Source organism: Lepidochelys kempii, chromosome 3, assembly GCF_965140285.1.
Source record: "Lepidochelys kempii isolate rLepKem1 chromosome 3, rLepKem1.hap1, whole genome shotgun sequence".
NCBI classification, from domain to species: domain Eukaryota; kingdom Metazoa; phylum Chordata; order Testudines; family Cheloniidae; genus Lepidochelys; species Lepidochelys kempii.
The window spans coordinates 195604808-195616904 of NC_136382.1; the positions used below are offsets into that span (position 1 = coordinate 195604808).

The following is a 12097-nucleotide window of genomic DNA, read 5'->3' on the forward strand; positions in this document are numbered from 1 at the left end:
AAGCTCTAGTTGAAAGTCATAAAAAAAAAAACAATCAAGATTTTTAATAAAAAAAAATCTTTCCTATTCTTGGAACCTAATATTTGTATATGTCTTGGTTTTAGTTTTAGGTATTTTTAGCCCTTGTTTTTGTTGTTGTACTGATTTAGAAAAAATAACCATTGCATAAAAATTGTGTAAAAATGTAATTTTCATTCTGAAAAAGAATTGGAACACCACTTGCTGTAACTCAAAGTCATGGAGAAAACTACTCACTGTATGCTGGTTAGAAAGGGTGCTGTGGCATTTGCAAGAAAGCAGGACTTCGCAATAGAAAAGCATAAAAACCTGATGACTAAGCAGAGTGCTGAAGCTTATCAGGTAATGTACTGCACCTGTCCTGTATTGATATGAACGGATTTTCATGGGCTTTCATATTAAGAGGTCTCTGAGCTATCTTGATGTGCATACACACAGAAACCACACTAATGTGAATGGGAGTTACCCGCACACATAAAGAGAAAAATAAACTCTAAAGGCCAGATTCTGTCCCAGAGTTCTTTGCTGTCCTAAATTAAAAGGGGGTGCAGTCAGCTCCCTTAATATTTTGGTCAGCCCCAACCTAGTTCAGAGCAGTGTGAGTTGTTCTAAATGCTGCCATTTGGTAATGGTTACAAAGAGACCGTCTGCAAGCTGGGAATTAATGGCACACAGTGTCCTGCAGCTGCACCACTACCATACCTGTTCCAACCCTTGCTCCCACTCCTCACCATGTCCTTTACACCTGAGGGTGCGGGCGTACACTTACTCTTTGCCTGCTGTGGAGCTGAGGCCAGTTTCTACCCACATTGAGCAGAGTCAGGGGAGAGAAACTGCACCTGAAGTGTTACCAGGAAGTGTTTCCTTATTATCAAACTAGTCTTCATTGTTTTGATCTATTTTTTTTTTTTACTGTGCTGTATTATTCTGCTGCCAAGATTATCATATTAATACAAAAGAACCTCATTAATCCAAACTTCACTAAACAATACATTTTGTAGTCCACACAAAACTAGCCCTAAAATTGACTAAACATTACATAGGATTTGGTGGACTGTAAAATAGTATATAAAACAAGTCAGAAATGTTTAGCAAGTGTAACTACTTACAATTTTTATAAGCCATTTGACAGAGGGGCTGGCTCCTCCTGCCGTGGCAGATTATGATCACCTCATTACAATAAAGCATCTCTGAGTTTCCCAAATGTCAAAAATCTAAATCACCACATTAACAACCACTTGTTCGTAGCCCAAAAATTGTGTTGAAACCAAAAGTTATGAAATCCTGATTTTGCTAAAGTTCTGAATATCTTGTGAGACTATTGTAAAATTGGGGTATATCTCTATTGTATTTTGCCAATTTGGTTTCATGTTTGATTGCAGAATGCCATTTTTATTGTAGATGAATGTGTTTTCTTTGTAAAGAAATTACTTATGACTATTATGAGAAAAATAAAGGGAAGGACTTTGATCAGAATTCTAAAGCTAACTCATTTTTCTTTCTCAGTTACACTAATTCTGGTTGGATGATGCTGGAAGGAGCTTAACTACACAAAACCTTTCTGTGGAAATTGCAATGTTCTTTTGTAGATCCAGCCCTATGATTCTAGAGATAGAGACTTTGACATCTAATAAAATATATATTTTTATGTGGAGGGGGGAACATCTTTAACATTTATTTGTGGGGTGGTGTAACAGGGTGCTGGACACGAACTGCTGAGTCCAGCTCAGCCCTCTGTCAGGCCAGCTCCCATTAAGGGAGGGAAATTGGAGCTGGCTAGAGAAACTTGTGCCTGATTGGCAAAGGGGAAATAGCTGCCAGGTGGTTAGCCTGGGGCTGCATAAAAGCCTCAAGGGAAGGAAAGGGGGAAGCCAGAGAGTGGAAGCTTGTCTCTCATAGCTGTAGAGGCTGGGAAGTCCTTCAGCTGGAAACCCCACCCCCCCGTTGTATATGGTGAGAAGGTGGTGGGATTTTATGCTGTAAATAAACTGCACCAGTGATTGCAGAGCCAGAAGGTCTCTTAGTGGTTTTTGGAGTAGAGGCAGGAGCAAAGGGGGTCCTGCTATGCCCTGTTACAGGTGGGGAAAACTTTCTTTTCTAGCCCTCAGGCATTCTGGAGTGGACTCTCCACTGCCTTGCACACTGTGTAGTTATTTAGACCTGTGCAAAGTGGGTGGGAAATGCTACGAAATTAGATTTCTCCATTCACTTTTGCCATTGGTAGCATTTTACACTCACATTTTACAGGGGTAAACTACATGAGTTCGCAGGAGTGGAGAATGAAGCATCCTAAGGTCTGATTTGAAGGGGGATTAAGCACCCATAACGCCAGCTGAAGTCAGTGGGACATCTGGGTATTCATAACCTCTGAAAATGAGGTCCTAGATGTCTAAAGCTTGGCAATGAAAAATTGAGGTACCCAAAATAAGATACCACTTTTGAAAATGTAGTCCTAAGTGACTACAGTCATAGGGGAAGTCTGCAGCAGAGCCAGGAATAGAATCTGAATAATCTGACTCCCAGTCCTGTGGCTTAATCATAAGACCAACCTTCATCTCCAGATAACAGCAGCAGATTCTTTCAAATATGAATGGAGGTTTCAAATTCATCCACACCATATAAAGAACAACACTTTAACATGATTCACTGATAATTGAGTCCTCGTAACAGAACTACATTCTCTCCTCAAATCAAAAAGAGGGGTTTTGGTTTTTGAAATCAATTTACACTTTGTTACTGTGAAGTCCACTGAGAGGAGTAAACATTGCATTTAACATCTTCATTCCTTCTGCTACCCTGCTTCACTTTTGAGCATGTAAGAATGACTTTAAAATTAATTTTTTTGTAAACACTTTACCTCACTAAAAATATAACTGTGAAATACTCTGATTCAGGAGAAAACACATTGTTATAAGATCTCTGATTTTGAGAATATCCCTTATTTTCTTCAAAAAAAATTTGTTGGAACATTTAGAAAAAATTTCAGAGGACACAATACCTTAAATAGTAATTTTAATGATTTGATTATTCTGTATGAAAAATGTGGTAAGTACCGGAGTTAGAGGTCATTAAGAATCGAACTGGCTTGCATACATACATAAATGGATGTGATGTTAGAGGATAAAAGTTTCTATCAGCAGCAGCAAGGATATTGTGGTGAAATTATAATTGTATGCTGACTAGCATCCCAAAACTCTTCACAGAGAGAAGTGATACAAGAGCTGGTATAAATTTTAGTGAAGACAATCAAGGAAAAATTCTGCCATTGTAAGTGCAGAGGGCCCCTGACAGTAGAATTGGTATGGTTCTACTGGTTGAGGACATGCTGCATGTACCACATGGAGTCCACACCATGCACAGAGAAGGGTTGGGGATAGTGGAACTATTGGAAGGTTTTAAGGCTGAGATAAGTTATGTATTTGTGTACATGGGAGAAGACAGACGTGCATATTGGAGTCTGGAAAGTGGGAGTGACAAGAATCAGAACAAGAGAAGATGAAGATATGGACAGGGAGTTCAGAACAGGTTGATTCAAGAAAGTAGAGCTGATAGGCTGTGTGGAGGAGTTTGGGAAGGATAGAATCCTGTCTCCTCCCTCAACCTGGGAATAGGTTGCAGAAGGGTTATAAGCACCTACACATGAGTTTTTGCTGGTGGATCCCTCTATATGTGGGGTCTGCCTCCTTTTTGAGGGGCTTCACGGCAGGTCCCTAATTTCTTTGCACAGTAGAACTCTTCTGGTTCTGTTGTCTTTGGGAGGCTTCATGTGACCTTTCCAAGCCTGGGCAGGTTGTGCCCCTTGTAACTAAAATGAGAGCTGTTATATAATGAAACATGAAATCTTATCAATCATAGTTCATCTTTTATTGACGATTAAACTATCTTTTCCAGAAAACTGCAGTAAGATATTTTTATTTATTTATTTTGTTCAGACGGCCAAGGCACAACAGAAATAATGCATTCACTCTTCAAGAGAGAATTAGCGTATGCTGCTCTTGGAGTTCCCCCTACTAACCTTTGGATGATACTATGACTCAGTAAAGCCGAAAGCATACCGAAGTTGAGAGTTATAAGAGGGAAATGGTGGCCCAGCAAAAAGGGATGTGTCACTTACTTGAAGTAACGAGAGCCTCTTGGCATGTGTTCTTATCTTGGAAAGAGTGCTAAACAATTCCAGGAACCTCACATTACAAGCTGATATAGATATGTGTTTGTATTTCCAAGGAAATATAAGACGACAAAAATTTTACAGGGAATCTTGTTTAAGGAGAATTACTGTCTATAGACACACATTAGACCTTTCATAGGCTGCATATTGTATGCCACAAATTAAACACCAGCATTTTGATGACACTTGAAGTGCTTAAAAACAGATTCCTGAACATGTTATGCTTGCTATTGACATGGAATATAGGAACCACTTATTTTAAGAGATTGTTAGTTTGAGTTTGGAGTAATATACGCCAAAAATAAAATGAACTGGTACCAGTTGTAGTAGTTTCAAACAGAGCTTACATGTGTTTAAACATAAGTATTACCTAGAAGGCAAAATGAGCATGGAAGTTATGTGTATATCCTGAAGGGAAAGCATTCTTTCCACCCACCCCTTTTCTATCCGCTAACAGTTATGCCAGGTATAAAGTAACAGAATTTTTTTATTTAAAAATTATAAATGTCTACATTAGTAGAAAATTCAGACACTTTGCATGTTTGAATTTGATATGAATTAATGTGTAATGTCTTTGCCAGCTAGCAGATGTATTCCTCTAAACACACTTTTCTTTAATATTTAGAATATTCACTTTTTAGGTGGTTAATGATTCACTTATTCATAAATGTTTTAAATACAAAATTCTGTTAAGCAGAAATTCCAGCAATTACTTTCTGCCCATTAGGGTAACAACTGATTAATAATGTCTGTTCTAGCAGGCCTTTCTCAGGCAAATCTCCTGTTGAAATTGGAAACCATTAGGTATTACCATATTGAATCAGACTCCTCATCCACCTAGTCCAGTGGGAGTTTTGTTTAAGCATTTGTCTACATGCAGTTTTTACACTGATTTAATTATATTAAAACCCAATGTAATTAAATTGGTGCAATCCTCTAGGGTGAACACAGTTATACCAGCATAGCTTATTTCTGATCAGTACTGTAAAAACAAATACACATACTGTGTATAGGCCAGCCCTAAGTAAGGTCTGTAGGATTTTGTCCAAAAGTTTTAACCAAGACCGATTTGTCTCTTGAATCTTGCCTAGCTCTAGTAAATATTGTCATAAAAATAAAGGGAAGGGTTACCACCTTTCTGTATACAGTGCTATAAAATCCCTCCTGATCAGAGGTAAAACCCTTTCACCTGTAAAGGGTTAAGAAGCTAAGATAACCTCGCTGGCACCTGACCAAAATGACCAATGAGGAGACAAGATACTTTCAAAGCTGGAGCGGGGGAAAGAAAGGGTTTGTCTGTCTGTGTGATGCTTCTGCTGGGAACAGATCAGGAATGCAGTCTCAGAACTTCTGTTAGCAAGTAATTGAGCTAGAAATGCGTTAGATTTCCTTTTGTTTAATGGCTGGTAAAATAAGCTGCGCTGGGTGGAATGTGTATTCCTGTTTTTGTGTCTTTTTGTAACTTAAGGTTTTTTCCTAGAGGGATTCTCTATGTTTTGAATCTGATTACCCTATAAGGTATTTACCATCCTGAGTTTACAGAGGTGATTCGTTTACCTTTTCTTTAATTAAAATTCTTCTTTTAAGAAACGATTGATTTTTCATTGTTCTTAAGATCCAAGGGTTTAGGTCTGTGTTCACCTGTACAAATTGGTGAGGATTTTTATCAAGGCTTAACCAGGAAAGGGGGTGTAGGGCTTGGGGGGATATTTTGGGGGAAGACATCTCCAAGTGGGCTCTTTCCCTGTTCTTTGTTTAACACGTTTGGTGGTGGCAGCATACAGTTCAAGGACAAGGCAAAGTTTGTACCTTGAGGAAGTTTTTAACCTAAGCTGGTAAGAATAAGCTTAGGGGGGGTTTTCATGCAGGTCCCCACATCTGTACCCTAGAGTTCAGAGAAATGAAATACTAAATGAAATACTAATTACATTAGGACTTTATCCTACTTCTTTTGAAGTCAATGACAAAATTTCCATTGACTTCATTGGAGCGAGATCAAGCCCTTAGTGACAGAAGTCTTCTGCTTACAAATCATGTATACATGCTACCCTGTATTTTGGCTTCCATGGTTTAAAGGGATTGATCTTCTTTAATTAAAATGGTAATTCACTGTGGCAGTTTAATGTTTGAACTTTATGAATCAATATACTGACTATTTGTGCTACCATCTGCCGAGTAATCATGGAACACCAAATTAATGTCTTTGGGTCTCTTGGTGAAATTCTAACCATTTAGCTACTTGTTATTTACAGTGCAAATCCAGATGTGGCTAAAATGTATTTTTCTGTAAAAGACATTTGTTTACATATGTGAAGTGTTTTGAGAAGTTCCTATAAAATGATCATATCTAAAAGGACATTGACAGCTTGCATTTTTTTTATTTGAATATATTTTTTTTTTTTTTTTTACAAAATCCAGTTTAGAGTAGATCATCCATTACATTATGTCCTGATTTTTTAAAAACATTTTTATAAGGGTTTTTCAGTTTCCTCCTTGCAAGGAGGAAATTAAGGCTCTTATTCTGCAAACACACACACATGCATAACTTCACTCTGACTTGAGTAGGACTACTCATGAGAGTAAATTTACACACATGAACAAATGTATATAGCATCTTGGTCTAACTGACTATATGCAGGGGAATGGCTGTGCACAAGGGGCTGTGAAAAGCAGAGGGTGGTCAAATACACAAAGTGGAAAAAATAGCAAAAGCCATTTCTCTAACTTTTCAGTTATAGTAATATTAGGTGCTACTTATAACAAAAGTTGGTAAAAATCTCCAGAGAAATTTTTCTTCAGGTTTTCCTTTTAATTAATATTTTATAAATTCTGCACTGTGCTTCAGATATCTGAAATGTATAATTATTTTGGGACTAACTAATCTGCATAATAAAAATGATCTTTCTTTTGACACAAAATCCACAGTGTTTCTTGAGAAGTATATCTGCTCTTTCTGTATATTAATTGGATCTAATTTCCTGGGATATTCATGGAAATATAACTGTTGGTAAGAGAAATATATTGTAAACTGTTTAACTTCACATCTTTCTTATTTCATCCTTATTGTTGCCATCTGAATATTTGTGTCTGATTATTTTTGTGGGAATATGCTTCCTGTGTGCAGTTAATTCTGGAGATGGAGCGGGACAGGGAACATTTTGGCTGGTGCTGACTAGAAATTGGCCAGGATATGTGAGTAGGGAATATGGACAGGAGGTGGCAGCTCTGAGCAACAGCTTATTGTTTCCTTTAGTTTTTGTATTATGGCATTTAAACACCAGAGTGCATCTTAGATACTAGAGATGGGCCCACCTTGCTGTAACTTTTTTCACTGTTAGATAACACTCTGATTTGAAAAATCCATGAATACAGCAAAATTAACAGTGAAGATGAAGTGGTCTGTTAATTTTCTTATTTTGTATGTGATGTGGGGGGTGAAATGGCTACAATTACACTGTATGCTATGTCAGTCCCAGGATATTAGACAGACAAGTTGGGTGAAGTAATCTCTTTTATTGGGCCAACTTCTGTTGGTGTTAGCACATATTGTAAGGGACCATTCAAGGTAGAATGGCCTGCTAACTACTTATGCTAAACAATCTGTTCCACCTTGTGTTTCACTGTGACACTGGGGGAGTAACTTTCCCAGACCTGAAGAAGAGCTCTGTGTGGCTCAAAAGCTTGTCTCTATCACCAACAGAAGTTGATCCAATAAAAGATATTACCTCACCCACCTTGTCTCTCTCAGGAAAAAAAATTGTAACTCAGATAACAAGCAGAACTATACCAGTTACAGCATCTGTTCTCTTTCCATTGTTAGAAAGTCTATATTTTTTTTCCTCAGAAGAAAACAAATAGGGAAAAGGAACAACTTCTAATAAAATTATGTTTGTTACTACTATTAATAGGTGTATATATCTTTGGAGTTCCCTTTAAATATCCTGGAAGGGTGGGTGACTCTGCATACAGATAATCAGGTACTTAAAAATTCTCCACAGACTATATCATAAAAAATAATCGTAAATACACCAAGTTTTACTAAAAATGTCACTCACTGAACTTGTCTAACCAACATCACAATGCAAAACATGTGATATTACAGCACTGGCAGAGATGTGGGCTAGAATCTGGTTCTTAACCTTCCTAGACTACTCTACCCTTTTCAGGAGTCTGATTTGTCTTGTGTACCCCAAGTTTCACCTCACTTAAAAATACTTGCTTACAAAATCAGACATAAAAATACAAAAGTGTCACAGCACACTATTACTGAAAAATTGCTTACTTTTTCATTTTTACCATAGAATTATAAATCAATTAGATATAAATATTGTACTTAGTGTGATACTTGAGCCTGTTTTTCACTTGTGAGCCTTGTCTGAAGCCCAAGCCCTGCTCCCTGGAGCTGAAGTACATAATTTAGCTTCACAGGGCCCCTTGTAGCATGGGGCCCATGGAGAATTGCCCTGCTTGCCACCCCCTAACACTGGCCCTGCACAACCCCCCTAAACCTATCCTGTGACCCCCCTGGGAGGGGTCACATCCCCGAGGTTGAGAAACACCAATCTAGATGAGTTGAGTACCCCCTGGAAGACCTCTGCGTACCCCCAGAGTACACATACCCCAGGTTGAGAACCACTGGGCTACATGATAACATTGTTGTGTCCCCCCCCCCCATCTCTGATTTCTATCATAAAGCCTAACTGGGGGTGGGGGGGCGGGAATGAAAAAATAGGACATTGCAATTAGGTCCATGCAAAAATCTTGCTCTTAATCCTTCTGAAGAATTTTGGCATTACTATTCATTGGGGTAACCAAAGTGTAGCTGACTCATTTCTATGGTGTGGCTTATTTCCATCTCATCTTTATAGCATTGCCCTCCCTCATGATTTTTTTATCCTGAATATTGTGATATTTGTTGTTTGTGTTAAAGCCCCAGGTCTTGAATACATGTGATTAGGAGAGAATCTCTGCTTTAAAAAAAAAGTTTCTAGTCCTCGTGGTTGTGGAGAAAAGCTTGAAAACGTAATACAAGCGGGTATGTCTATACAGCTCATGGCAGCTATTCTTACACAGCTATTTTAGTGCGCTAGCCCCACTGATGCAAGTCTGTTGACACAGGCTGTGTAGACATACCCAATGTGACCGAAAGGTGCAAAACAAAAACCCCAAAATTTAACTTTTTAAAAAAAAAACTCATTAATTTTTAAGTCATTTGTAGTTTTGGGTGGGCTTCACTCATGATATTTGGAGTTGACAATTACTGTCTTAATACAAACTTGTGCCCTGCAGAAACTACAGATCCCAGCATACTTTGTTCCATCTTATCTGATCAGGCAGGCCAGTTGAAAAGGATTACTTTTTCAGGCAAAGTGTAAGCAGTATTGATCCACTGTAAAAGAACTCCTCTACTTCTGGAGGCTGATCAGAGTGCATTAACAGGCCTCACCACTATTAGTTGTGACTGAAGTTGTGTAAGCCCTTTTGGGTCCATACATTTAACCTTCAACAATGCAACTTCAACTCTGATGAAGCTTGGAAAGCCAAATGGCGTTTACCAGTCTCAAATAAACATCCTGTGAAAGACCCAACGCAGAAGATCCCTGGCTTTGATCTCCCATGAAGCTATGGGCAACCCTAAACTGCATCCACGCAAATCATGGCAGATGCGGATTCTTGCTGCACAAATGGAAAATTAAAGACTCTCCATGTGCGACTGTGGTCACCCAGAACAGACCCTGGAACAACTCAATGCTTGATTCATAAATACGAAGAAGGCATCACAGCAACACACTCTACTACTCCAGATGGTATTGGCTCAACTATCTAAATGTAAAATTATAGTTGTTGCTCTACAGTCTAAGTAGAGAAATTTGACAGAGCCTTGATATGAGAGGGATGTTGTTAAGGTCCTGATGGATGGGAAGATGTTCATTTTCCACGATCTTCTGGAATTCCCAAAGGGTTGCAACATCGTGGTGAATGGATGGGGGAGCAACGTGCCACAGCACTGGCAAGCAAGGTGTTATAGTCAATTTGAGGGTTGCAGCAATGCATTGCAGCTTTTAGTTGGACATCAACCAGTCCAGTATGGCTACTTTTGGTCCATACTGATGCACAGTACTCAGCTACAGAGTACAGAAGGGCCACCACTGATGTCTGTAACACTGGTGCTCCCCAGCTTGTGCTTGTCAATTTCTGGACCAGGTTAACCCTTGTCTTCATCTTGGCAGCTACTTTCTTCAGATGGTCACGGAAGGTTAACGTGTGATCCAGCTTCACTCCGAGATGTGTCATAGTGGGGTCATGTTGTACACTGTTGCCGCAGAAGGTTACTTTCAAGATGCGCTTAGCATTCCTGTTATCAAGATGGAATGCAGTGACTTGTTTTGTGAGGATTTGGCTTGAGCCTCCATTTCTGGAAATATTGCTCCATGGTGTTTAGGTCCCTGTTCAAGTTGGACTCAGTGTCGCTAATGGTGGCTGCTTGTTGCAAGGGCAAGGTCAGCTGCATATGCAAATTCCTGTGACTTCGTTGGAGGCATGTCATTTGAGTAAACATTGAAAAGCATCAGCACAAGTACCGAGCCTTGTGGCAGTCCATTGCTGAGGAACCAGAGAAAACTATCTTTGCTGTCAAAGTGGACATGTAGCCGCCTATTGCTCAGCATCATCCATAGCAGGCATAGTGTTTTGCAGCAGGGGATAATCCTTGCAAGTTTCAGCATCAGGCCTGTCATAAACATACAGCTAAGGGTAGCATAAAATCCCTCCTTTACCTGTAAAGGGTTAAGCAGCTCAGATAACCTGGTTGGCACCTGACCAAAAGGACCAATAACGGGAGAAGATACTTTCAAATCTGTGGGGAGAGGTTTTAGTTTTGGGGTTTTTGTGTCCTCTCCGAGTCAGTGAGGAACCAGGGCAGGGAAAATACATTTCCTAAAGCCATACCTGAACTAAGCATCTAAGATTACAAATTGTAAGTAATAGGAAGGAAAGGCATTAGATTAGCTTTTGTTTTAGTTTGTGAATTTTCCCTGTGCTAAGAGGGAGGTTTATCCCTGTTTTTTGTAACTTTGAAGTTTTGCCTAGAGCAGAATCCTCTATGTTTTAAATCTTATTACCCTGTAAAATTACCTTCCATCCTGATTTTACAGAGGTGTTTCTTTTACTTTTTTTTCTCTTTATTATAAAGTTCTGTTTAAGAATCTGATTCGGTTTTTAGAGTCCTAAAAACCCAAGGGTCTTGTCTGTGCTCACTTTGTTTACCTATCTGGTTGGTAGATTATTCTCAAGCCTCCCCAGGGAAGGGGGTGAAGGGACTTGGGGGAATATTTTGGGGAAAACAGGAATTCCAATTTGTCCTTTTCCTGCATCTTTGTCTAACTCACTTGGTGGTGACAGCAGTACTCATCCAAGAACAGGGAAGGATTTGTGCCTTGGGGAAGTGTTTAACCTAAGCTGCTAGAAATAAGCTTAGGGGGTCTTTCATGCGGGTCCCCACATCTGTACCCCAGAGTTCAGAGTGGGGAGGGAACCCTGATAAGGCCTTTAATCCAGATTGTATTGTAGGTCAATGACAAGTCTACAGAGGCTGCGCCGGTCTTAAATTTCCTCTGCACTCGATCCACTGCTGGCATCTGGCTGAATCTAGAGACTCTAACAGGGCCTTCACCTGTGGGCTGCCCAACTGGTTGTACTGCTAGTTCAGGTCATGGGTCTCTTTTGTCCAGCAGTGTATTCTTCCCAGAACCCCCAAGGGATACTGTTCTTGGTGGCAGCTGTAAGGAGGCCAACAACTGGTGATGACATTCTGGTGTGGGAATTCAGATCACTTTTTCTACAGCTTCCCTTTAGCAATCCCAATCAGCTCTGGTCAGGTTCCACCAGGGGATTTGTTTAAACAGAATCATG

General features: G+C 39.5%; 1 long non-coding RNA gene across 2 annotated transcripts in view; it reads left to right on the top strand.

Moving 5' to 3' along the window:
* LOC140909660 (uncharacterized) overlaps window positions 1-12097 on the top strand; it is a 33713-nt gene that overhangs the window by 2707 nt on the left and 18909 nt on the right. The window contains exons 2-4 of one of the 2 annotated variants that reach the window (XR_012158318.2): window positions 206-360; window positions 1525-2833; window positions 7112-7193. This is a non-coding gene — a long non-coding RNA (uncharacterized LOC140909660). The remainder of the gene's footprint in view (window positions 1-205; window positions 361-1524; window positions 2834-7111; window positions 7194-12097) is intronic. The other variant, XR_012158317.2, reaches the window with a different exon arrangement.